We start from the raw sequence: 27953 nt of genomic DNA on the forward strand, positions 1-27953 counted from the left end.
AAGTTAAACTCAGAGAAGCAATAGATTACGCAAATGCAATAAATAAAATTTCATGATTAGCCTGATTTAACGTAATCGAATGTAATAGCTCGTTTCTCATCAGACTCCTTCCTTTATGGAGTTGCAATGTGCCACTAGTAATTGCTGAATCACTGCCGCAGAAATCTACCATAGTATTTGTGTTATGGGAACACACACATCCTACATTTTTTTTAACTTATGAGATATGTCTCATCGCTAGGTAACTAGACCAGTTGTACACAAGGATACTTGAAAAGGCTCTACATCCTTACTGAATATTTTTCGACCATCACTAATGGTTAAAATTAATGAATACTATTCACTGACAATACCATACACTTTCAACAAAGTATAATCTCTATTAATGCAATGTGCTTGGATCCATGAACGTCATACGTTTGCTAGCATAGGAAAAACTGCTATAAAATGAGACTGCAATTTTTGTAATAATGCTTCATTAGGGACTTGGGTTGCAAAATTTCAGTTTTTTATATGGATGAACGTCGCAATATACAAAAAAAATTATGAATGAGACCAACAAAACGTTGAACTGAGACTAGTTAAAAATACTTTTTATTTGAGCCCAAAACTGTGTTTCTCAACGGAATGCTTTGAAATATTACAAAGAATGACAAGATGTCAGTGTACTAAATATAAATGTTCTCTCAACATAACTGACTCACCAAGAAATAAGAAGACTGAAACTATTTTATCTTTCGCTGCTCCAAAGAAAGATAAACATAAAAGTTCTGCGGTCGAGTCCTGCATAAAGAAATAGCTCAACTGACACTCTCCATTTCGAGAACGCACAGGGACAATCGTAAAATAAAATGAGATGTGAGTGGTGTCACAATAGGTCTGCTACAGCTGTAGAGTTAGAATAATCAAACGGCGTAAAATTTGTTTTGATTCATAGTGACCGTACAGTGTGAAATTGTTAATGTTCAGGGATATGACAGAATAGATCATTCTAAGCAAAAAAGTCAAGTAAACATGGATTCTAAAACGCAAACTACAGCTAAGAGTACTTCTCCATCTGACACTGTGAAGCAAATCTCTTTTACTGGAAGCTCTTTGCTTTCCATATTTTAGGAGAAGATATTATGGATAAAAACAAGAAAAAAGCTGTTTGGTAAACATGGGTTCTAAAATGCATACCATAAGAGTTATGAACACGTGTTCAGTAGTCGAGAGGTGTTTCACAATAGCGTAGATGAATAAGTACTCACAGCTCATAAGGTATGCATTGCGGAACCCATGTTTACTAGACGTTTTTGCTTCGAGAGATCGTTCCTGTGATACCCCTGAATCTTTAACATTTGTTCTGGGACACCCCGCATTAGCAGTCGACAATAATTTGATACAGTTTCGTAGAAAACACACACACACACACACACACACACACACACACACACACACATATATATATATATATATATATATATATATATATATATATATATATATATATATATACAACGATGTCATAAACGGTAAAATGAAACGTGTTAGAAACTAAGCGCTATGTGCGGGATTCGTGTAAACCGTGAACAGTTCTACGGAGACAACGCTTGGAAATTGGGAAAGTTTTCCTTTTGTAAATCAAAACGCCTTTTTCGTCCTTCAGTACAATCTTTCCTTTTCACACTCACTTATCTTTTTATATTAAAGGTGTCTTCAGTGAATTTAATTTAATTATATTTTTTTGTGCTATTGTGTACTGCCAAAATTTGCGTTTCCTGTCATCTTGTCATAGATTACAATGTGTGGAAGAGCAGGTTTTTGCAGGACACATAACAAGAAACTTTTTTTTTAAAATCCATAGATGAACCTTTAATATAAAATAAGAAATGAGTCTCAAACGTAAATATTATACTGCAACAAGTATAAAGTGTTTGAACTTCTATAAGGAATATCACATACTTCTTATCGGAAATGGCCTTGTCAGCAAACTTGTTGAGAAAGTTTGTTTTTGATTCTTAGTGACGAACGACTATTTTATTTGACTTCAAATTTTTTTCTTATATAAACATCTGAGTATAATTAACTGTAACAAGGCACATATGCACGCGCGCACCCACTCACGCACGAACGCACGCACGTGCACACACAAACACACACGCACACGATGAATATCTGTCTTCTTGTTGTAGTGTCATGTTAATCAGATAAATTTATCTTGTAGGAAGGACTAACAATCCAAAAGTCAGAGATTCAAACCTCGGAGGCCCAACGATTTTTATCTGTTACTTATCTGGCAACATTTTTTAATGTGAAAAATGTCAAGTTGTACAGTGTTTCGGAATTCACGTCAAATATTGTAGGTGTCCCTATCAGTGGCTGGGTAATAATAGGTCAAAAGTCGAGGGAAGGCGACGGCATATTACGTGCAGTAGGACTACGCCTAGCAAAGCACAGTGGTGGTTAAACCAACCTTGTGGTAGCTTTAGCCTACTTTTACTAACAACGTCGTATGTATGAAACGCTTCAGTTAAGACCTGTTACGCAGTGACAGTAGCTACACGGTACACTTTTAATATGTGAAGGCAGCAGGTATTGGTGGCGACTGAATACTGTATGATATGTACGACGGCGAAAAGTTTGCTGCTGCACAGAATCTTAAACATAAAAGTTGTTTTCGTTTTGTAAATAAAAACCGCCTTTTTCTTGCTGCAGCGTATTTTATTTCTTTCAGACCCGTTTCGCCTTTTACTTTTAGACGTCTTCAGTGGAATCTAGAATGACAGTTTTGTTTTTACATGCGATATGTAGATTATAAAACAGTTCGCGTCTTGTTTTTTTACGTAAATAAGCGATTACTTAAAGGTATTCGACTTTTTGGCCAGCCAAAAACTCTAATTACTTATTTACGTAAAAAACAAAAAGTGAACTGTTTTATAATCTACAAATATCGCATATAGAAACAAAACTGTGTCATTCTAGATTCCTCTGAAGATGCCTTAAAGTAAAAGGCGAAAGGGCTCTGTAGAGGCGGTTTTTGTTTACCGAACAAAAATTTCTGAGCTTGCTGCGGACGATGGCCATGCAAGTTAATTTGTTATAAAAATTGTGTAATAGAAGCGCGTACAAAATTCCTTGATAGTCAACTTAAATGCTGAGATTGCATTAGGAAGTTTTAAAATAAAACTCTTTGGAAACTAAACCTTATTAAGAACGTCTCTACAAACCTGCAATAGATAGGGGAGATGAAAGAGACTTTGGGAAAGCTTATTTTGGTTGTTATTGACGGATACGTATCTTGCTTGACTTTGGTTTTACTATGTACACAGTCCACTAGTTTTGGACTGGATTACGTAACAACGTCAACACAATCTCTGGCCTTCTCTCGTAGTGTCATATTACATATGGTACCTCATATACCTTGCGCAACAAGTACGTCGTAAATCGTAAAAACTTTTTATAAACCAAGCGACATGTGCGGAATCCGTATACACTTGCAGCAAGTCTACGGGGAGGATGATTGGATGATTGAAATACTGGAAAGTGTGTTTTGATGGTTAGTTGCAAACGCGTGTTCCATCTGACATGAGTTTTTCTGTGTAATCAATTAACCAGAATTACACAGAAGTACGTAACAACACATTTATATTGTGTAACAACGATATTATAACATTATTTTGTCCATATTGGACTGTGATTTTGAAATTACGACTGTTTATGTTATATAAAAAAATTAAAAATTACCTGTCTTTCATTTCCCTGCACGACGCGTTTCGAAGGCTTACATGTTGATAAAATACATGATACTGAACGGTTCCTATATGTGTTAATGTACTGTTATGGTATTTAATTCACATGACCGTTTTCGAAATTAGTCAATTTCGCCTTTAGACGTGTTTGTAGTTGTATCCAACTGAACAGAAACGTTGACGTATATACAGTGATTCAAAACGTAACTTGTCGAAGATCAGTAGTGCTGCTGTAAGTGTAAACACGCCATAGCCGAAGATTCATGCCTGCCCAACTAAGCGAGCTAGGAAGATCGAAAAAATTTGTAGCTCACTTTAAGTACTTGAGTGTTTCAGTTCAATTGGACTGCAAGTACGTCAGAAGATAAAATTCTGTAATTTTAAAATCGATTAAATACCATCAACGAAAGAGGCGAATGGATTATCCAGTAACAGTACATTAATGGAAAACAGCTGAACCTTAGCAAGGTTCTCTGCACGAAGAATCATCAAAACAAGTGTAAGTGTACACGACGAAGTGCAATGTGTTTTTTGCTGGGACGTTTTCGAAATGAAGTGAAATTCTTCTCATTACAATCAGCACAAGAAAAAGGGGGGGGGGGGGGAGAGAAAGGAAGACTCGTGTAAAGCTTTGCTGCACCTGGAAAAAGAGGGTTCAACCTGGAGAAACGCGTCGCGGAAGAAAGTAAAAGTGACAGTTGTTTGGATTTCTCTTCCATAACAATATCGTGTGCATGACATGCTTCAGGCAAAGCTGCTTACGCGATGACAGCAGATGTAGAGCACAGTACGCCCCTAAAGGGCGGAGACAGCGAGAGAGAGAGGCGCGCGCCGCCCACGAGTCGCCGGCGTGCCTACCTGTTGTGCTGCGGCGTGGAGCGCGCGCGACGTGGGTCCGCTCGGCGGTGCGGCCGTGACAGCACTGTGGCGCGCCGGGGTGCGGGCGGCCCGCCTCCCTCCCCCACCACCCGCCGGCCGGCGCTGCTGTCGCCGCCGTCTCTGCCCACTCCACCCCCCGCGGCTGCCCCTGCCGGCCACGGCACGCTGCGCCGCAGCACACGACACGCCGCCGCCAAAACAAATCCCCAGCCGCGACCGCGACCGCGGCCGGCGCCTCTTCGACCGCCTGTCGCAGCTTTTGCCATGTCGGGCTGCTGCGGTCGCCTCTTGTCTTGACGCGTAGTGCTGGTGTCGCTGGCCACATCACCTGTCTGGAACGAACAGGGTCAGCACGGGTCACACCCGTGAAGCCAAAACACCGTCCACTGAGAACGGAATTTTTCGCGACGACACTCTTTTGTAAAATACTGAGTACCTGACGTTGCCTTCTTCTTCTTTCTTCTTCTTCTTCTTCTTCTTTATCGCCGCCTTGTCCCACGTCACGTAGGGTCGCCGTTACTCTTCTGGGTCCTTCTCCTCGATAGTACTCTATCCATTGCCTCTTCCTTCTTCCATCCTTTCTCCCTTAGGTCCCCGGATCCTTCCACATCATCTTCGCGGTCTTCCCCTCCTTCTCGCTCCTTCAATCTTCAACTCTGTTTCCGATATACTCTTCCCTTTTTCTCTGTAAGTGTCCGTACCACCTTAGTCTACTCTCTTGTATCTTTTTCCCCGTGGGTTCCACTTTCACAGCTCCTCTAACAAATACATTTCTAATCCTGTCCTTCCTTGTTAACCCACACATCCTCCTCAGCATCCTCATTTCCCCTACTTCCACCTTCCTTTCCTGGGCTACTGTGCTTGACCATGTCTCTGCTGCCCTGTATATCAAGCAGGCCTTACCACCGACTTGTACACTTTCCCTTTTAACCCAATCCTCACCTTCTTGTCACACAACACTCCACTCATTTTCCTCCAGTTGTTCCAACTGCAATTTATTCGGTGTTGTATCTCGCTTTCTAGTCCTCCACCCCTCTGTATGTACGACCACAGGTATTTAAATTTGCAGACCGATTTCAGCTCATCATCCTGGATCTTGCAAGACCTCATCTGCACATCCTTCAGTGCTAAATATTCTGACTTTGTCCTGCTAATTTTCATCCCTCTTTTTTCTGGTGCCTAACGTTGTCCAGGTGTGTAATTCTTCCAGTTCTATAGCCACATCTCGCCCTTCCCCTCTCTGTCCGTCTCCTTCCTCCTCCTCTCCTTGCCCCACCTCTCTTTCCATCTCCTGGTGCCCCTCTGTCTGTCCATCTGCTACTTACCCTATCGCTCTCCATCTGCCCCTCCCCATTCTCTCCACCTGCTCTTTCCCTCTCTGGCCATCTCCTGCTCCCCTTTCTTCATCTTCTCCTCCTCCCCTCCATTTCCTCCTCCCCTCTCCCTCTGTCCATCTTATCCTCCCCCCTCCCCCCCCCCCCTCTCTCTCTCTCTCTCTCTCTCTCTCTCTCTCTCTCTCTCTCACACACACACACACACACACACACACACACACACACACCTCCTCTTTCCTTTCTCTGTCCATCTCCTCTTCGTTTTTCTGTCCATTCCCACCTCCCTTGCCTCTGTCCCTCCTCCTCCTTTCTTTGTCCATTCCCTCCTCTTCCGCCGGCCGGAGTGGCCGTGCGGTTCTAGGCGCTACAGTCTGGAACCGAGCGACCGCTACAGTCGCAGGTTCGCATCCTGCCTCGGGCAGGTTAGTTAGGTGTAACTAGTTCTAAGTTCTAGGCGACTGATGACCTCAGAAGTTAAGTCGCATAGTGCTCAGAGCCATTTGAACCATTTTGAAACTCCTCTTCCCTCTGTGTCCAGTTGCTCCTCCTCTCTGTTCTCTACATCTACATCTACTTCTACATCAGTACTCTGAAAGCCACTGTAAAGTGCATGGTGGATGGTAACCATACCACTACCAGACGTTTCCTTTGTCCCACTCGCAGATAGAGCGAGGGGAAGTGACTGTCCATACGCCTCGTGGTCCTTACACGAATTTTATGATACTGGCAGTAGAACCTTTCTGCAGTCAGCTTCAAATGCCAGTCCTCTCATTTGTGTTTCTCGAAAAGAACGCCGCCTTCCTTCCAGGGGTTCCCTAAACATCTACATAACACTTGCGTGTTGTTCAAAGCTACCAGTAACAAATCTACAGGCTTGCCTCTGAAGCGCTTCAATGTCCTCCTTTAATCAGATCTGGTGCGAATACCAAACAATCTAGCAGTACTCAAGAATAGGTATCACTAGCGTCCTGTATGTGGTCTCCTTTATAGATGAACCACAGTTCCTTAAAATTCTCCCAATAAACTCAAGTCGACCATAAGCTTTCCCTATCTCAATCCTCAAATGCCCGTTCCATTTCATACTGATTTGCAACGTTACAGCTGTATGTTTGAAAGATGTAACTGTGTCAAGCAGGACAGTACTAATGTTGGATCTGAACATCTCCTGCCCCCTGCTCTCTCTGTTCGTCGCCTCGTCTTTCCTTTCTCTGTCCACCTCCCCCCCTCCTCTCTCCATCCACTTCTCCTCTTTCCTTTCTCTGTTCGTTTCACATCCCCCTCTCCCAGTACAACTTCTCCTCCCGCACATATGTGTTCAATTCTCTCCTTCCCCCCCTCTCTATCTGTTGATCTCTTCCCCCCCCCCCCCTTCTCTCTCCACGCTGTCACCCCGTCCTAGCTAGGGATCCAATGCAACCACGTTAAGAACTACAACACAAGGACTTTTGATAACCTGTCGCCGAATACTTTTCTCCTTTTCGGAGTAGAAGTAGCCACTTCAACAAAATGATGAGATAATGATCATGACAGGACCTCATAAAATCTACACCAACACCATGGTTGTTAGTATTCGCCAATGTTGCCTCTCCAAACCTCCGAAGACAAAAAGCAGCAACACATGAATGGATGAAACTCAAAAGAACCAGAGACTTACATATTCATGGAATTCATGGAACACCGAACAGATCGTCACTCACTCGATTAAAATCTAGAAATCCAGTCTGGGTAAACACTGGCCATCCCGCCCCAGAAAGCTATAATCTATGAGATGAATGGGGAAATCAGTGAACATCCTTCCATGGTCATAAGAAGTTTTGCAATACAGATCTGAACATCCAACTCCCACGTGCGACTCAACCAATAAAAATATGGAGCTCCCACAACCGTATCAGCACTGGACACGCCGTGACCAAAGGGAGGCTACACAAGTGTAGAATTACCAGTGATGATCACTACGAGTCCGGAACATCAAAACCAACCTGGAGGACATTTCGTATGACTGCCCAAAACGAAAATTCATATATATATATATATATATATATATATATATATATATATATATATATATATATATATATATATGCCTGGACTGATTCCTATTATTTTATCTTACATCAGCATAATTGTATGTACTTCTAAAATATAATTCTTTAAGCCATACGCTACACAATAAAAAAAGGACCGAATGCTGTTCTTACCTCTTCCAGATAGTTAGTAATATGTGTGCCAAGTTTGGTTGAAATCTGTCTACGGGGTCAGAAGGAGCTTTCTGCCCTCAGATTTGCCCACATACACACATCTCACGTACATTTCGTATATATTTAACTATTTCACAAATATCTGTAAACGTACTTCACCTGTATCTCTACCGAATTTCGTCTGCAATTTCGTTTTCACGTAGCTTAGTGTTTATGACATCATATCGCCTGCACCTTGTATCATTTCGCAGAAACATCCATAGGTATATGTGGAAACTGTCTGCGAAATGTGTAGCAAACAGAGTTAGTCGTAAAAAAGTAATAAGTTAAAACTTCTTACATGATGCCGTAGTTTTTCCTGCGTCTCCGTGTTTATGAATTCATGTTTCCTAAACTACATCTCATACAATGATATGTTTTTGCACGTACATACAATAGTGTATGTAAATACTGTATGCAAAGTGTGTTACAAATAGAGCTATTAGTATAGAAGTATTAAATTAAAAGATCATGCCTGATGTGTCAGTTTTACTGCATGAACAGAAAGAATTAGTAAGCGATAAACTTTATTCCTTCCATTATTCTGTGGGGATGTGAGCGAGAAAAAGTTTTGTAAATGTTTCAAATCGTGTGTAATGTTTGTTGCAAGACACTAAAGTACTCTCATCTCAAATACTGGATGAATATAATCTATTTGTACGTTGTGACATACGCTTTTTTTCATTTCCACCACCACCACTTTGTCAGGTAGGTGGTTCTTACCATCACAGTGATTATTTTCAGACAGTAACTGAGATGTGCACCAGGATTAGTTGAAATAGATTCAGTGGTTTAGGAGGAGATTTGCAGTATACATGCATACATACGTGCACATATACATACATATGTACTTACATACAACCACTTTTATAATTTTTATCGGTTCTCGGACTTCTTCCCACATTTCTTAGTAACAGTAAAGAGCTCTACATCCTAGACCTCCCAGGCCATAAGGATTACCAAAAATTCAGAAAGAAGGTGTACTATTGAAACCTATTGTTAGTGCTATCGGTTCTCCCACCTACAAGCTACCCAAATATCTAACTAGGTTAATGAATTCCATATATGGCCACTGTGAAAATCACATTAAAAATTCTGATTGTTCATAGAGAAGAACAGGTTCACCCAAACGATATTTTAGTCCATCTGGATGTGGTATCTCTATATACTAAGGTTTCTGTCAAGGGCACAATGAAACTGTTGGTAGAGCACTTTCCTCCTGAAAAAATAAAGTTGTTCCAGCCTGCTATGATGTCCACTTTCGTATTACTTAGCTTTTAAAGTTTATGAAATGATGGACAGAATAGCTATAGGTTCTCTATTGTCTCAGCGTTTCTGGGAACATTTTGAGTAAAGTGCATTAAATTTAGCTGCATTTCGCCCATCTTCATTTTATCGTTATGTTGACGACACACTTATGGTGTGGTCCTATGGAGTCAGAGCTCCTGAACTCCTTAAACACGTGATTAGCGTGCACCCATGCATCAAGTTGACTATCAGAACAGAGAAAGAAGAAAAGCTGCCAATGTTTTGGTACAACGATAATCAGATGGGCATCTCTCGGCCACTCTGTGTACCACAAACTGAAGTACATTGGTTTATTTCTTCACCTTCCAATCTAGAAAAGAGCTGTTTTAAATTTACTGACGTATAGAGCAACGACTGTTTCTGGCGAGGACCACCTAGATTCCGAAATCAACCATCTGAAGTACATGTTCTGAAGAGTGGCCAAAGGTCATGAGATATAAAGTTGGTCCCTCCAAACAAACAGAAACGTTAAAATACGGAACAATCAACTGATGAAAGACCGACTATATTGCAGTACAACATCTAGCAAAAGAGGCAGAGTTCCATGAAGACGAGAAATAAGACCTAATTTCCGACCACCTAAAAATGTGAAGATGCCCGCCTACGTAGCTGAGTGGGCAGCATTGATTGCTAAACTGCCGGGAGAGCCGCGTGCTGTCGACATGTCCCCCTCTACCGCATCCGCATACACTGCAAGACGGAGGATGAGACGGCGGCCGGTTGAGTTCCCTTGGACCTGGACGAGGAGTTTCTTAAGACTATAAGGGAAGTCCAGAACCCAGTTGAGGGCAGTATCGGCATCACGGTCCCTGGGATACACAAAATTTCTTGTGAGTGTAGAAGCAACTACATCGTTTCCGACCGCTGTGTAGAATATCAACGACAAATTAAAATTTGCTGACTTGAGAAATCAGCAGTTGCTGAAAACAACCTCAAAAACAGACACAAAATGCCCTTAATTGGGATTTTGTTATTAAATGAGCGATGGAAATAAGAATTTGTGAGTATAATTTCAACGGAGACAGTGGGGTAATCTTAATGGTGCATGGAAACGACCTTTGGACTTTGAGAAGAAACAGAAATTCACTGCATCGTGCAGGAGCGGTGGTAAACACATTGACGCTAATTATAGCAGCATTACGTAATTTTCATGCAATCAAAAGCTGTCTGTGGGCTGAATTGGGCCACCGCGGTAGGAGTCACGACAGTCCATCTTTCTTGACAATGACGATGGTGGTAATCGTCGAAAGCTTTGTCAATGGCTCCAATCTGTTGTACAATAATAGAACATATTCTGAGCTCAAACGTAAGGAGATATGTCGAATAAACTGCTCCAGGCCAGCCATCATGGATAGCTTCTCCCATTCATATCCTGAATGAGCTCACAAAGTTCCCACACCGCAAAAACCTAGAACGCCTTGGCCTCATCTGCATCTCCTGTAAACTTGAGTTCCAACTGCCTGTAGCCTCATGAGAAACTTTGATTGTTATCGCTCCTGCATGAACACATCTAACTTCCCTTTCATTTCCAGGCACTACATGCTATATCCCAATCTAATTTTCATCGCCATTATCTCCCTGAGCACAATGCACCCGATCATTCCAACCGTAGCCTAATCTCCCCATCCCAAATGAGGGCTCTAACAAATCCTTCGCGTTGTGGGTAACATCTACATTACTGCCATTAAAATTGCTACACCAAGAAGAAATGATAAACGGCTATTCATTGGACGAATATATTATACTAGAACTGACATGTGATTACTTTTTCACGCAATTTGGGCGCATAGATCCTGAGAAATCAGTACCCAGAACAACCACCTCTTGCCGTAATAACGGCCTTGATACGCCTGGGCATTGAGTCAAACAGAGCTTGGATGGTGTGTACAGGTACAGCTGCCCATGCAGCTTCACACGATACCACAGTTCGTCAAGAGTAGTGCCTGACGAATTGTGACGAGCCAGTTGCTCGGCTACCATAGACCAGACGTTTTCAGTTGGTGAGAGATCTGGAAAACGTGCTGGCCAGTGCAACAGTTGAACATTTTCTGTATCCAGAAACGCCCGTACAGGACCTCCAACATGCGGTCGTGCATTATCCGGCTGAAATGTAGGGTTTCGCAGGGATCGAATGAAGGGTAGAGCCACGGGTCGTACAACATCTGAAATGTAACGCCCACTGTTCAAAGTGCCGTCAATGCGAACAAGAGGTGACCGAGACGTGTAACCAATGACACCCCATACGCTGGGTAATACGCCAGTATGGCGATGACGAATACACGCTTCCAATGTGCGTTCACCGCGATGTCGCCAAACACGGATGCGACCATCATGATGCTGTAAACAAAACCTGGATTCATCCGAAAAAATGACGTTTTGCCATTCGTGCACCCAGGTTCGTCGTTGAGTACACCATCGCAGGCGCTCCTGTCTGTGATGCAGCGTCAAGGGTAACCGCAGCCATGGTCTCCAAGCTGATAGGCCATGCTGCTGCAAACGTCGTCGAACTGTTCGTGCAGATGGTGGTTGTCTTGCAAACGTCCCCATCTGTTGACTCAGGGATCGAGACGTGGCTGCACGATCCGTTACAGCCACGAGGATAAGATACCTGTCATCTCGACTGCTTGTGATACGAAGCCGTTGGAATCCAGCACGGCGTTCCATATTACCCTCCTGAACCCACCGATTCCATATTCTGCTAACAGTCATTGGATCTCGGCCAACACGAGCAGCAATGTCGCTATACGATAAACCGCAATCGCGATAGGCTACAATCCGACCTTTATCAAAGTCGGAAACGTGATGGTACGCATTTATCATCCTTACACGATACATCACAACAACGTTTCACCAGGCAACGCCGGTCAACTGCTGTTTGTGTATGAGAAATCGGTTGGAAACTTTCCTCGTCAAAGCACGTTGTCGGTGTCGCCAACGACGCCAGCCTTGTGTGAATGCTCTGAAAAGCTAATAATTTGCATATCACAGCATCTCCTTCCTGTCGGTTAAATTTCGCGTCTGTAGCACGTCATCTTCGTGGTGCACCAATTTTAATGGCCAGTAGTGTACGTGCCACCCATCGTCTCCTTATCTAACAGGCATAACACTTCCTTTCCCAAGTAACATCCGCTCCAATACTTCCTACATCCCAATCCGTGCCTACAATCACCATGGCCCTACCTGATGTCATCCTCATAATGCATTGTAACTCTGCTATTTTGTTGCTGTCTCCGAATGTACTTGCTATCCAGTTGGTTATGACGACCGAAGCAAAGCCTGCGCCAAGTAGCCTGATCTTGTAAAGAATATGAGCCGCATAGAACAGTGCATTAGCGACTCTCAGCAACAATGTGTAGTGCTGGGAACACTTCCGTCAGAGTTGAGCGTAACTGACATACCCACAAGATTTAGGCTTTCTCTCAAGCATATTACACAGAAAATATTCCAATAGCGTGCCATATATAAACAAACATTAATGATGTAAGCTATTAAGGAACGCAGGCGTGATAGCGACGCTTCCTAGTATAATGATCGTGTTAGGGCACGACAGCGAGAAGTAATACTACAGGACATTCTATATCTGGCACTTCAAAAATACTTGATAAATATTAAATGTTTTCTGCTCTCTGTATTAAATGATAAATGATACTACAACGCTACGTAGTTTGAATGGTTTGCCGAATGCTATTGCCAAGTTGTCGAGTCAAATACTTCACTCTCTGCAAAAGTTGGTGATTACATTACTTAACGTTCTATTTTTTATGTTTAATTACAACTTAGGCCATTCCAGAAAGTGATAACCTTTTTATTCATTTACTATCTTTAGTTTTGATTCTACTTCAGTGATGTAGAAAGTTCTCAATAGCTGTACAGTCTTTTCTTGTTACCGTTGAGTTTCGTCGATGACGAGATATATGTCGGAGGAGACACACTTGGGAATGACGTCGCCTGGTTGATGATGCAACAAACTCTACGTTTTCCTCGATACAAGAGCTCAGTAATGGCGTGTCTCCAATGTTTAATATCTGTAAGCAGCAGATTAATTTGTAGCACGACGATGTTTGCGCTGGAAGTCCGCCGTTCGACCTTTGGTGACATGCTGAAAATCTCAATAGTCAAAGACGTATGCTGTGTTGGGAATTTGATGTCCAGTTATTCTAGAACAAAGTTAATAAAGTCAACAGTACACTCCTGTTCCAAGCTGATTTTATCAGAGCACGCTTAATTATTTCATTCCACGCACACACTTACACACACACACCTAAAACATGCGAATGGCAAATATAATCGGTCAACTTCTGTGTGTTTAAACGTCAGTCGATTGCTTAAACTCTTAGTCTCTCCTTTAGATCAAGAAGAACAAACTACAGTTCAGCATTTGATTAATACGTTTACAGTTGTTAACAGAAATTCTCATTTATTAAACTTCGACTTCCCGTATAGTTCAAATTTACGAGCGTAGTCTTTTAATAACCTTCTGATTTAACACAGAAGTTACGCCCTTTAGCACAACAATGTGACGCAGAAAAATTCTGTTTCACAGTCTCTGCGTCGTCTTCGGTCAGTCACGTACATCCAAAAGTATCTGTACGGAACCACTTCTGAGAGTGCTCACAGGCCGAGCATCACCATCATCGTGGCCACAAATATCACCTACTTTACAATCTTAAATCTCGAAACTGAAATTGCAAATTATGTAATTAAAAGGCTGAAGAGCAGAAATTTGGTCGGTGCCAGCCCTTACTCCATTTGGAAAGGGGTGGGGGTGTAAATGTTGAAGAATTGTAATAATAATAACAATGACAATAAAACTGGCGTGGGTTCCGAAAACATAGGCCATGCAAAACGCGGTTCATGCCGCTCACATGTCTTGAAAGCAAGAGAAACAGTCTGTAACCGTTTATAGGAATATAAAATAAAATGCTCAGATAGGCTTAGTCGTAGCTAAAGCAGGTGGCAGAGACAGATTCATACTGGGGCCGGGTCCGCCGCTCGTGGTCTCGCGGTAGCGTTCTCGCTTCCCGAGCACGGGGTCCCGGGTTCGATTCCCGGCGGGGTCAGGGATTTTCACCTGCCTCGAGATGACTGGGTGTTTGTGTTGTCCTCATCATTTCATCATCATCCAGGAAAGTGGCGAAATTGGACTGAGCAAATATTGGGTAATTGTACGGGCGCTGATAACCACGCAGTTGAGCGCCCCACAAACCAAACATCATCATCATCATACTGGGGCCGATGCAGTCAGTCCACAAAAGCAAAACAATCCTGTGATTCATACCCTGGTATTCTTCAAGTGCGCAGGAAACGTACCAGATAAGACTATAGCGGATATTGAATATGTACAAACGAGGTCAGCACGAATGCTGAAAACGTTTTATCGGTAGCGTAACGAACATGTCTTCTTTAAAAAAAATGAAAAGAAAGCAAAAAAAAAAAAAAAAGAAAGAAAGAATCTGAACTGGCAGGCGCCAACTAAGGCGCGGAAAGCTATTTACAAAGTTACAGGAACCGGTACTAAGTGAAGAACCAAGGCACATAGTTCGGCCCCCCTCCCTCGTATCTCTCTCGCACTCACCGAGAAGAAGAGATTATAGTAATTACAGCGCACACAGAAGCTCAAAAATGGCCCTGAGCACTATGCGACTTAACTTCTGAGGTCATCAGTCGCCTAGAACTTAGAACTAATTAAACCTAACTAACCTAAGGACATCACACACATCCGTGCCCGAGGCAGGATTCGAACCTGTGACCGTAGCGGTCGCTCGGTTCCGGACTGGAGGGCCTAGAACCGCACGGCCACTCCGGCCGGCGCACACAGAAGCATTTGAACTTGTAGTCTGGGTCTGAGTTCCGGTCCAGTCCAATGTTTCAATCCCGCAAGATGCTTAAAGAGATAAGATATTTTGTCTCGGAATACTGCTTCATTCATGGCTAGAAAAATATACATATATTTGGACGACTTTAGTCCACAATACCCAACCAGAGGGCTTATTCCCCAGCAACATAAATAGTGAACCGGCTTCTTATTAGGGTGTTTGTCAACAGTTTATCGTAACGAATTTTTTGCAGCGTATGTAAGCCTGTTTACCAAATTTTGAAATGTGGAATTTAGTTTTTTTTTTAACTGATCGGTACAGATTCCTCTGTATGATATCTAGCAAGTTAGTTAGATGGTATTTTCACGAAACTTTAATTTATCTGATCTACTGTAACATGCTACGACAAATATACGTTGTCAGTATTACGATTCCAGGAGGGCCCTCTCGAAATTTGAGCGCGCGTTTTCCGCTACATTACGGCAGCGAAATTGTGATAAAGAGAACAAACTTTTACTTGTGATATTTTCACTTAACGTGATGTAGGTTGACGTCACCTAAAGATTTGCTTAGCCTTTGTTATTATCCGTTTCCAAGAGAAACCACAGTGTTTAGTCATGAAATCCGCTTGTGTGAAATAAGTAATTATAGTGAGGAAATGACGAGTTATTTTGTGATCACGCTATAGTTGAAAGAGGTCTCGTAAACTGATATACGGCCGGGTGAGCGGTGTGCTGACCACGTGCCCCCCCCCCCCCATATCCGCATCCAGTGGCGCCTGTGGGCTGTGGACGAGGCGGCGGCCGGTCGGTACCGTTGGTCCTTCCAAGGCCTGTTCGGACGCACTTTAGTTTATAGTTGAAAGAGTAACGGACATTCACAACCACCTTGTATCAAATGTTATCTGCATCGGGCGTTTCTCTAGAATACGCGTACTTGTACGAAAACACCGTGTGTTCTTCGGACGTAAAAAATACATTGCCAAGCAATTTTGTGCAGTTAATGAGCTACGCAGAATGCACTCGAAATAAGAAAATTCATGAACGTTTTATTCCCATACGATGTTGATTTTAAATGATATTTTTACATAATTTTGCACGTACATTATGCTTATTGTAGGTACAGTGTCCTTCTTTGCCAGTTTAAGACAGCGCAGGACTCGTACCAGTGATGAACTACTGGGCCTGTATTTAGAAATTGCCTCAAATGTCTTATTTCACTTCCATAAAAGAAAGGAACATAACGTGTAACAAAATTTCTTTTCACTGATTTATACACCTACCCATACTATGCACATTGGTTTTTGAACCACTATCTGAGAAACATAATCAACGTTACTCAGAACAGTAAAACTACCCATTACAGCCGACTCTTATCAGCTTTATTCCTACACTAAGGAAAACTGGGAAAACCCAATCCATCATGAAAATTAAATTAAACTTTTAGGTGAGGACTTATATAGGTCGTCTATACAATGAGACTGGCTAAGTGGTCAGGATGTTTCTACCCTTGTTTTCACTAAGTGGGAACAGCAGTGCAATGGAATGATCGTGTGGTACGATTGGCCAGGAGACCCCGTTTGTGGTTGCTGGGACACCTAGTACAAGTTTTTTATTTGACGTAATCTCGGCGACTTGTGCGTCGATGGTGATGACGAGAACAACGCAGCACATACGCCCCGAGAGGATGGGTGGGAATGGAACCAGCGACCCCATGGATTTTTTAAAGTATATATACTTTTACATACAGATTAACTATCACCATGTACTAACGCATTACATATTTGACGTTTAAGAAAGGTGAGTCTTCATCGAACTGAATTTGTAACTGCTTGTTTATGAGATTTAGTATATTATTTTGTCTTCTTGTGAAGAGAGAATGATTACATTTAGACTATAAATATGATGAACACACGCATGGATATGCAATTAACAGCAAGTTTTAAAATTTAATTTCTTGTCATTCATAAGTAAAACAATTCAAAAGACAATCTAAAAATAACAGCAAATAGAAAAATTTGAAATTTAAATTTTAAAATTAGATTTTCTTGTCACTCGTGATTAGGCTAAGTAGAGAGACCCATTTTTTGATATACATGCTACTTCGGCTAAAGATGATGGATACGCAATCCACTGAAACGTTGCGACTAGAACTCGACGCCACTTGGCTGATAACCCGTGAAGATTTCATCACTTTCCTCATTTTTACCATTTTTCTAATTACCGCGAAGCAGCACCGCAATTTGCCCGTCGCTGTTGTTGCTGACTTGAGCAGACTGTCTCGAAAGTTTTTTTCATTTTATTGTAACTCACGTTGTAAAGTAAAATACGTCATATTATAAATTTGCAAAGTTTAATACTCTGTATGCGACAAAATTTCGCAAAACATTAAGTAACTCCTTGTCACATATTAAAATGACGCTACACAGCGTATATCGACAAACGAATTATAGACAATCTTCGTTAAGAATGTAAAGCAGACAAAGGCTGTCGACAATATTGTGGCACAGGTTCGTAAAAATCCACAACAGATAATACTGAAACATACTATCTAAATAAACTCTTGTGCCAGTTTGTAATATGTGGTTTGTAAAGTGGTTTCATAAAATAGCATTGTATCTAATACATTTTTAAAAGGTTTGAAAATATGCATAGATGTATGGCAGCGATCTATTAGGTCTACAACCTTCCTTCCGCCGTTTTTTCTTAAAGTTCTAGGCTTTATTGTGATAAGCTTACAAAAAATTTACGATTCAGAGTACTGGCCATCGTTGCCCACTACTTTCTCCAATTTACCGGGAAACATATTAATCCCATGGCGGAAGAAGTGGGAGTCTTTTGAAGAGATCCTGCAATCGATCGTGTTTTGCACTTGTTCATCTGACCAGAAGTGTTGTTCATCTAGGCCGTGTGCCATTGATTGAAAAATGTGGTCAGCAGAGAGAGCAATGTCTGGAGAATACGGCGAGTGGGGTAGGACTTTCTATTTCTACGTTTTCAAGTATGTTGTGACTGCTTTTGCGATATGTGTTGAGCACTGTCATGATCCTAAATCGCCTTTTCATTATTGTCGGTGTTTTGTGGCTGTTTGTCTTTCAGCGCTCGGCTCAGACGCATCAGTTGCCTTCGATAACGATCTCTCGTGATTGGTACCGTCGGTTTTAGTAGCTTCGAATATCTTCTCTCTTCCACCACCATGCCGGTCTTCGCCGTCAAAATCGTCGATCTGGAACCGCTGAAATCATTCTCTGAACGTTGTTTCACTAACAGGTGTTTCGCCATAGGTCTTACCATGCCTTTTATGAGCCTGAGTCGCAGATTTCTTCTTGTTAAAGCAGAAAATGAAGACACGCCTCAAATGACGAGAATTGGGCTCGCAAGTTGACATATTCAGTCGAGAACATCTTTATGATAAATTCACAAATCAACTAATATTTTGATGGCGTTATGTTTACAAATGCCTAAGCTTATTGTACGACACTTATGACCAACCACTTGCAGCATCACTTGCCGCTACTGCCATATATTGCAAAAAGCGGAAGCAAAGTTGTAGACATAACACAATTTCCAATGCTTTAGCAGTATTGCACAATCATTCGCTGGTAGTCCTAAACGGTGTCATTACTTTCAATTTAAAGCTATTGATGGTTAATTGTCCGTGGAGAAAAGAAACATGGTGTGGTGGCCCCATCATCACGGGGCCCTTAACATGTGCTACACGTGCTAATTACAGTATAAAAGGCCTCTCATCTGCCTAATAAAGAGAGCAAAAAGAAGAAACGTTATCGGGTTGCAAATGCTGCCGCACAACATAACCGTTTTGTTAGTCTGGATATGTTAAATTCAGTTGGACATTAGAGGAAGACAATAGCGAGGGAATTTATTCTAGTGCCGCTCAAGCTAAACACAAAATTATATATGTCTGGCACGTCAGTGATTGAGCGGTTCAGGGTACAACAGGAAGGGGAGCTACTGGCGTGAATAGGAAGCATTGTTGGTGCCCTCTTTCGCTCCACCTCCCGCTCCCTCCGCAGCTAACTTGCTCCTCTGCGGTCATTCAGCCGAGGAACAGTACAGATGCGGGAAGGGGAACACACAAGCTCTGGTGCAAGCAAACGCCACCTGCCTAATTCCACCGTGGCTGCTTGCACAACTATTGAGAACCAGAACGTTTGACTGCTGTTGTTTTCAGAACCGGTTAACTGCAAAATAAACTCGTTGATAACATTACGTTAACAATTAGAAACATACGAGGGGACTTCAATAAGTAATGCAACACTTTTTTTCTGAAAGCAGATTGGTTTTATTCAGGATTCCGATGCGCCATATTATTCTCTACTCTTTCGGTTACAAAGTCCTATATTGCAACGTAATCTCCGTTCAGTGCGACGGCATTACGCCACCTTACTGTATGCCCGCAAAGTACCACTCTGCTGGCTCCCCGTCATCCATGTGCTGCTTTCCACGGAGTGCATCCTTCATTGTGCTAAACAGATGGAAGTTGGAAGGTGCGAGATCCGGGCGGTATTCTGGATGAAGAAGAACAGTCCAATGAAGTATGTGAGGCCCGCATATTAGGACTTTCAGTTTCGTAAATCCGAATTTGTCATGCCTATATTAGCCTGACGATGTGGTCATATTTCTTCTTTCTATCCAATTTCCCTCCCTTTTCTTCCCTCTAAATACTCCGTTTTCTTTTCTCTGATATCTTCCTTCTTTAAACGATTGCACTCATCACAAAAAAATGTGTTATCTTATTCGCTCGATCGTTTCTCATTAGATCGTACCGATCGTGCTGGCGTCTCCTCAAGTTTTAATTTCGTAGTCGATTGACATCGTTGCAGAATATTCCTATCATTGGTTGTCGCCTTCTGACGTCACATACTGTAACGCTTTATCCTTGACACTCCCCAACATGAGACAAATCATCAAGTGGGAATTTATATCGTAGAATTTTCTCTAGGAGTACGTCAGGTAGGGATGGTTTTGCTAGCGTAAACAAGATAAAAGTTTGACTCCCGGTCAACAAGAATATAAGAGATGGAGCTCCCGCTCGGAAGGGTCAAGGATAGGACGGGAAATGGGTCGGAATCTTTTGAAAGGAGGCATCCTGGTGTCCGCCTTACTTAATCCGGGGAACAACATATAGTCGGAAGGCGATTTTTGACCAGCGCTGCTGCAAAATGCGAATCCAGTGCCCTAAAAGCATCGATCCACCGCGCTTTCTCACTACTTGCGAGTCCTCGCATCTGTGATGGATAACGTCGAACACTTCTTGTAACTCTCTCTGTGGCGTACAATACAAAGCAAGCACTAGCCGCAAGACAAAGTGCCCTTGAGCAAGAATTTATAATTTTCCTTTCGAACAAGTTCAGAATATAGCGTTTGTCGCCCTTAGGTTATTGGGGCGAAGCAAGAGTTACATTAGTTTGCGTCAGCGGACGAGATTGACAGTGGCTTTGATAAGAGCCATCCCAGTGAACGCCTCACCTGACTTGGGAAAGCCCCGGCAACTGTAAAACGTGTAGCTGGACTGGTACTGGCATGTCAAACCTCTTGGACACGACTCTCGTCCATTACTGCACCAGCTCTCGTAGTTCCGTTTCGACTGCATTCCTCTCCATTAACAAAGCATACAAGATGGCGCACTAGTTTACACACCGGACTGCGTTAGGGGTACAACGATTTAAATTCACGTCCGGTCACCAAGACAATTTACCTTGCTCACACAGCCATTTGCCTGACTGGATGCTGTCCTCCATCTTTCCTTGCCTTGTGTTACTATACTAGACGTATTCAATAACCTGTTTTGCATGTTTTAGTCTTTATGAGCACCTGCTATATTTTTCCCATCTGCTCGTGCCAGCACCGAGGTAACTATTCCTGGATGTCGAAGCAAATGACCTATTAACGTGTCCTTTCTTCTTTCAGGATCTTCTCGCAAATATCCTGCATCTAGACTTCTACTTAACTCTTAAAATATTTAAGTGACGCTGCATTTCAGATGCTTCGAGTTTCTTCGTCTCCCTGTTCCTCATGGTACACTTTTCACATCCATACGATGTTGTGTTCCAGACGAGCACCTTCACGAACTACTTCCACGGTTCTATACCAATATCTGGTGACTGACCGGGGCTGAACTAATATTTATTTTCTGATTCTTTGAATTATTTCTCAGTCCTGATTTTTAACACTCGTCTGCAGAGTCTACCCTACATTATACTTATGCCTCTGTAATTTACACATTCGTTTTTACTTTCTTTCTTAATCGCAGAGGATAATTATACGAATTACAATACAGTCGCAGCAATATCCACAGCGGTCCAGGGAATGTTCTTTTATATTGATTCCAGTAACGGACCCGATAATTAAATTCGGTCCATCATGAACATCTGAAGACCTGAGTAGAAACCAGTTTTAACCATATCGAGGCAATGTATGTAAATATGACACAGTTAGAAAGTAATAGCACGATAATCTTTTGATTTATTGGTTTCGGACTATCATACTTACATACGTTGGCTCGATGTGATTGAGAAACTGTTTCACTTAGGTCATTCTCTATCTGTTAATCTTATGTCTTGCTCCCACCGGTGCTATCATTTCTACGTTGCCTACTTCAGTGTCATCTCCTGCGTTGAAAAGAAACTGCCAATACCAAAATTAGAGGCAGCAACTTATTATACTGCCTTAGTTATTTTGATTACGGGAGCCTGAGAAGCTTAATTAATTCATTTTTTCGTCTGTGTAGTGAAAAGACTTTCCTTTGAGGGAAAAGCACCATGCAGATGTTCCTGGAGAGGTTCAGTAAGTATTGCTCGATTTTTTTTTTCACGATCATTAATAAATAAAGGAAAATTACCTTGTAGGCGCTTCAAATTTGATGGTTCGTCTGCACATGCGAACAATTCCTTTAAATGGTAGAACAATAGTGAACCATCTAAGCTGTTGGAGCAGTTTGAGCCCAAATGGAGTGATGTTTCTGTCACGTAGCATTACAGGCAAATATGACGAAACTTGGGAGCATCATTTTGAGCCATAAACAAAAAAGCGGTCACTGTTGTGGCATCATTTCCACTCACCGTAAAAATAAGGAATTTAAGGCAGCTCCCTCTGTTGGCAAAGTCGTGTGACAGTCTTTTGGGATAGTGATACTGTCATTCTCCTGGATGTGTTGGCAAAAGAACAAACCATTAATTCAGAGACGTAGTCTATGTGAAGACTCTAAACCAATTCAAGGACCGTTTTCGACATTTTCATCTGACAAAAATCTAAAAGAAGTCTTGCTCCAATACAATGCACGCCCACACACAAGTCTCTGAACCTCAGAAAACATCGCCAAATTGGGTTGGAAATTACGGCCTCATCAACCCTAAACCGGCCGGCCTGTGTGGCCGAGTTGTTCTAGGCGCTTCAGTCTGGAACCGATCGACCGCTACGGTGGCAGGTTCGAATCCTGCCTCGAGCATGGATGTGTGTGATGTCCTTAGATTAGTTAGGTTTAAGTACTTCTAAGTTCTAGGGGACTGATGATCTCAGATGTTAAGTCCCATAGTGCTCAGAGCCATTTGAACCAACCCTATAACCCAGACCTGTCGCCCTAGGACGTCCATCACTTTCGGTTAATTAAGGATCCTTTACGTGGGATACATTTTGAAGATGATGAGAGAATAATTCAAGCAGTGAACTCACGGATACCGACAGGAAATACATGCTCTTACACAATACTGGTTTGAGGTCATTGAACGCGATGGAGACTATGAAGAAAAGTAGCAGACTAGTTGAAAAACATATTAATTGATGTACTCACTAAATTCTAACTCTTAAGAATAAGTATGTTCAGAGAAAAAAATTGTGTGGCACTGTATACTGAATGGTGTCCATTTATCACACCGGAGGGAAATATGTGTTTTGGAAGCATACAACTACAAAGGGTTACAGAATATCTCTATCTTGGTCAGCTTATAAATATGAAAGATGACTTGAAACAAGAAATATTTCGAAGTATTAAACTGGGCTAGCCGGCTTACGGATGATACTCTTCAGTTTTCAAGTCGAAGATGTCGGCTGAGTTGAAGAAAACAGTTTCTGACCAGTGTATTTTGCAAGTAATAAGTTGTGGCTGTGAGACTGGACATTAATGTGAGTAATCCTCTTACAAATTAAAAAAAGCGGTCTTTCGCTTGAAATGTTGTCTGAGATGTCAACTTTATGGCAGTGTTCACCCAAAGTTCGCCAGAAATTTAGTTATCGAGTTACACTGCGATTTGTGGAGAAGCATCTCTAAAGCTTTCATGGCGGGGAAAAAAAATTTATATGTGATTTCAACGACTGCGTGACAGGCATTGTGGAAATTATGAACGTGCTCTAACTTGAGATCGGATCAGCCCGTTATAACTTCAACACAAAAGCGGACGAAAATCTTATCAAGCGAGCAGAGCAGCTGGCAAAGAGACCTGCACGACCATCACAATCACGAAGAACATGGAGGGGGGCTCCTTTGGGATCTGGAAAGATTGTTGTATGGTCTAGACGTCGGTGACTAAATATATATCTAACTTAACTAGAAAGAATGTAACCCAAAACATTAAAACGTTTTTTTCGAAACCGTGTTTTTCAAATTGGCAGGAAACGTAGCTTGAGGACAGTACATACGATTTTGATCGGAATTTGATGGCGGTACTCTAAACTGAGTCCTCTACCAGCATACGTAGCTATTTCGGATATCTTCAAAAGTCTATTTTCGGTGCACTCTTGTGTGTCAATTTTGTTCCAATGGTTCAAATGGCTCTGAGCACTGTGGGACACCTAACAGCTGAGGTCATCAGTCCCCTAGAACTTAGAACTACTTAAGCCTAACCAACCTAAGGACATCACACACATCCATGCCCGAGGCAGGATTCGAACCTGCGACAGTAGCTGTCGCGTGGTTCCAGGCTGAAGCGCCTAGCAACGCTCGGCCACACCGGCCGGCTCAATTTTGTTGAGTAAGAAAATGACATTTGTATCCACATAGCACCATTTTGTTATGACTTAATATTTTCAGGTGTCCTATGTAAACTCATACAAAATATGTTAAAAATTAATTATAGAAAATTATTTTGTTACAGGCCCAATAAAAGGCTTCGGGAATTTCCGCGGATGACCAATGTTGCGGCTGCAAGAGGTCCTTGCTCCTGGTGCAGCGGTTACAGGGAGCACCCAGTGTGGACATAAAAATGATTTGTTAAAGACAAAAGTGTAAGAAATAAACCTGTATCATCAAATTTAGCATTAATTTTTATTTTAATTAAAAAATCACAAAAATTATCTATTTTTTCATGCATTTAAAGAGGGCTACCCCCTTAAGCGCGTACATTGTCAGGAGACTGATAGTAGCTCAAAGACTAGTGAAAAAATGAAAGTTGGGCTACACAAAGAAGTTAGAAAATAAGCGGTAAATGTCAGACATAGAACAAACATAATGTAACTGGGCTGGTCATGTCGCTCAAAGAAAGGATGGCAGATGGTCAAAAGGAATATTATATTGTGGTTAGCTTACCAAAAAAGATTGAAGGGAAGACCACTGGACAGATAGCATAGAGACTTAAGAAAGACAGCTGTTAAAATCATTGGATATAAGGTCCGCTTGTTATATAAAAAGCCGGCCGCGGTGGTCTCGCGGGTCTAGGCGCGCAGTCCGGAACCGCGCGACTGCTACGGTCGCAGGCTCTAATCCTGCCTCGGGCATGGATGTGTGTGATGTCCTTAGGTTAGTTAGGTTTAAGTAGTTCTAAGTTCTAGGGGACTGATGACCACAGCTGTTAAGTCCCATAGGGCTCAGAGCCATTTGAACCATTTATTTGTTTTATAAAACATCGTTTTCTTTGAGGCTCAAACATGTTTTAGCACCTCTGTGTCGTCATCACTGGGTTTTATTTATTAAAATCTCTGAAATGTGAACATATTTTGAGTGGTAACTAATCTACAAAAATTAACCCTAAAGAACAGTTTTTGTTGTTTTCTCATTGCCTTAATTTTACATTATACGCTTCTGCAGGAATATTTGTGCATTATTGTGTACTCGTAGCGTGTCATCTGCAACCAAACGATGTTAATATGAATTTTGTTGGCGGGTTAACACATCACTTTATATTTCGTGCCAAGAAATTGCGTTTAAACAGTCAGTAGCTCGTGGTCTCTTGATTGCGGAGCCCTGGGTTCGCTTCCCGTCCAGTTCGTGGATTTTTTTCCGCTCGGGACTGGATGTGTGTGTGTGTGTGTGTGTGTGCTCCGCATCATCATCGACTCTCAAGTCGCCGAAATGGCGTCAAATGAAAATGCTTGCATCCCGCAGCTTAATTCTCCTGAAGAGGGAACCCGGGCACAAATGCCATACCTTGAAACGTGAAGTCATGTGGTAAACCGCCAACTAAATTCGCATTAAACACCGTTTGGTTGCACATGACAGGCTACCAGTGCATGATAATGCACAAGTGGTCCTGTAGAAGCGTATGATATAAAATTAAGGTAATGGCAAAACAAGCAAAACTGTTCTTTAGGCTTAATTTCCGTAGATTAGAGTTACATTTCACAGATTTTTGTAAATAAAACTCACTGATAGAGGTGCTGTAATATGTTTGGATCAAATGAAAAGGCTGTTTTGCATTACAGGCAGACTTTATACACTAATCAGTGAAAACATACGATCAGTGTCCACCGCGACGTTGGATGCCGCCTGGTAGCGTTGCGGGCACGTGGCGCGATAGCAAAAGTTTGTTAGCAGAGCAAACACGGACGGGGATTTCCCTAGCGAAGATATGGGCTGCAAATGGGCAATGTGACTTTGGCATAAGACTTTTTATCTATCGTTTCGGCCTGCTATGGACCACGAAGATTTTTCTCTCTTCCCTGATTGTGTTTTCCTCTTTTGCCAGTAGATTTTCATTTTGGCTCACTGTGCTTCTTTTCTCTGTTTTGACCATTTGCAAGCAGGACGTGGAACTGGCGTAGTAAGCGAAATAAGGTTTTTAGTGATTTTGACTATTTCTCTGACAACTTCTCGATCCTGAATGTCATCAAATGAAATTTCAGCTTCCTGTAAATCCTTTTTAACTTGGCTTGCCCATTTTGAATACGATTTTGTTTTTGAAATTGATGAATGTATGCGATGAGTAAGTCCTTGCGTGTTCATTCTTTCCAGATGACCAAAAAACATCAATCTCCGCTTCCTCATGCTGGTAATGATGTCTTCTGTATGTTCGTATAATTCACAGTTGTGCCTTCGGCGGAATTCTCCGTTTTCTTTGATAGAGCCAAGGATTTTCCTAAACATTTTCCGGTCTTTTATTTCAAGTTTTCATATTGGTCCTTTCTTCGTCATGTTTAAACATTCTGATGTATACAGAGCTGACGGTCTAATTACGGTGTTATAATGACAAAGTTTTAGGTTTAAAGACATGCTTTTGCTTTTTTATAAGTCTTTGCACAGATGCAAAGCACCTTCTAGTTTAGGACACCGACTTTCTACAGCTGCATTTTCTGAACCGTCAGGTGAAATTGTTTCTCCAAGATATTTAAATTTCTTCGACTGCTTGATATTCTCTTGTTGTATTTCAATATGAGGAAGAGCGTGTTTGATGTTTGTGATGAATTCAGTTTTGTTAAATGGTATTTTTAGGCCAGTCTTAGCAGCAATTGATTGTAGGCTGGACACTTGAACCTTAGCTTCGTCAATATTATTTGCAATGAGTGCCAGATCATCAGCAAAAGGAAAACGGTTTCCACTGAGACCATTTCTTTTGTGTCCAATGTGAATCCCATAACCTGGCGGTACGGCTGTTTTCCACTCTCTGACTATCTTTTCTAGGACACAGTTGAAAAGCAATGGAGAGAGCAGGTCACCTTGTCTCACCCCTGTACAGATTTCAAATAGTTCTGATAGTTCGCCTCTGAACTTGACCTTTGACACTCTGTTATTGAAAGTGGCGCTTATCAGATTGATTATTTTCCTATCTAGACCAAGACAGATTATTATTACGCACAGCCTATGAACGAGTATGTCCAAAACGAAGAAGCTTGTCTTATGTTCCCGTGCTGTTGTCGTGACTGAAGTGTCGGCAGAATTGCCAACTCTGTTTTTAGAGGAGGCCGAAATGCACGCTATAAGCTCACGCAGGCTGGCGTGAGGTCTGAAACAGGATACGTAATGAATGCTATAAAGAAAAGTACGTAGCTTCTGGAATACTTAACTTTAATCCACATTTGTAGAACATTGCTCTTGATGATACAGAAGTATTATAGCAATTGAATACGGCGCGTTGCTAGGTCGTAGCAAATGTAGCTGAAGGCTATGCTAACTATCGTCTCGGCAAATGAGAGCGTAATTCTCAGTGAACCATGGCTAGCAACGTCGGCTGTACAACTGGGGCGAGTGCTAGTCAGTCTCTCTAGACCTGCCGTGTGGCGGCGCTCGGTCTGCCATCACTGACAGTGGCGACACGCGGGTCCGTCGTATACTAGCGGACCGCGGCCGATTTAAAAGCTACCACCTAGCAAGTGTGGTGTCTGGCGGTGACACCACAGTGACCATCTACGGAAAGAGGTAGAAGGGCAGTGAAACTATCACTAGGCGCTAAATGATTGGACGTCCACAACTCTTCACAGTACG

This window comes from Schistocerca cancellata, chromosome 5 (assembly GCF_023864275.1).
Source record: "Schistocerca cancellata isolate TAMUIC-IGC-003103 chromosome 5, iqSchCanc2.1, whole genome shotgun sequence".
Taxonomy (NCBI): domain Eukaryota; kingdom Metazoa; phylum Arthropoda; class Insecta; order Orthoptera; family Acrididae; genus Schistocerca; species Schistocerca cancellata.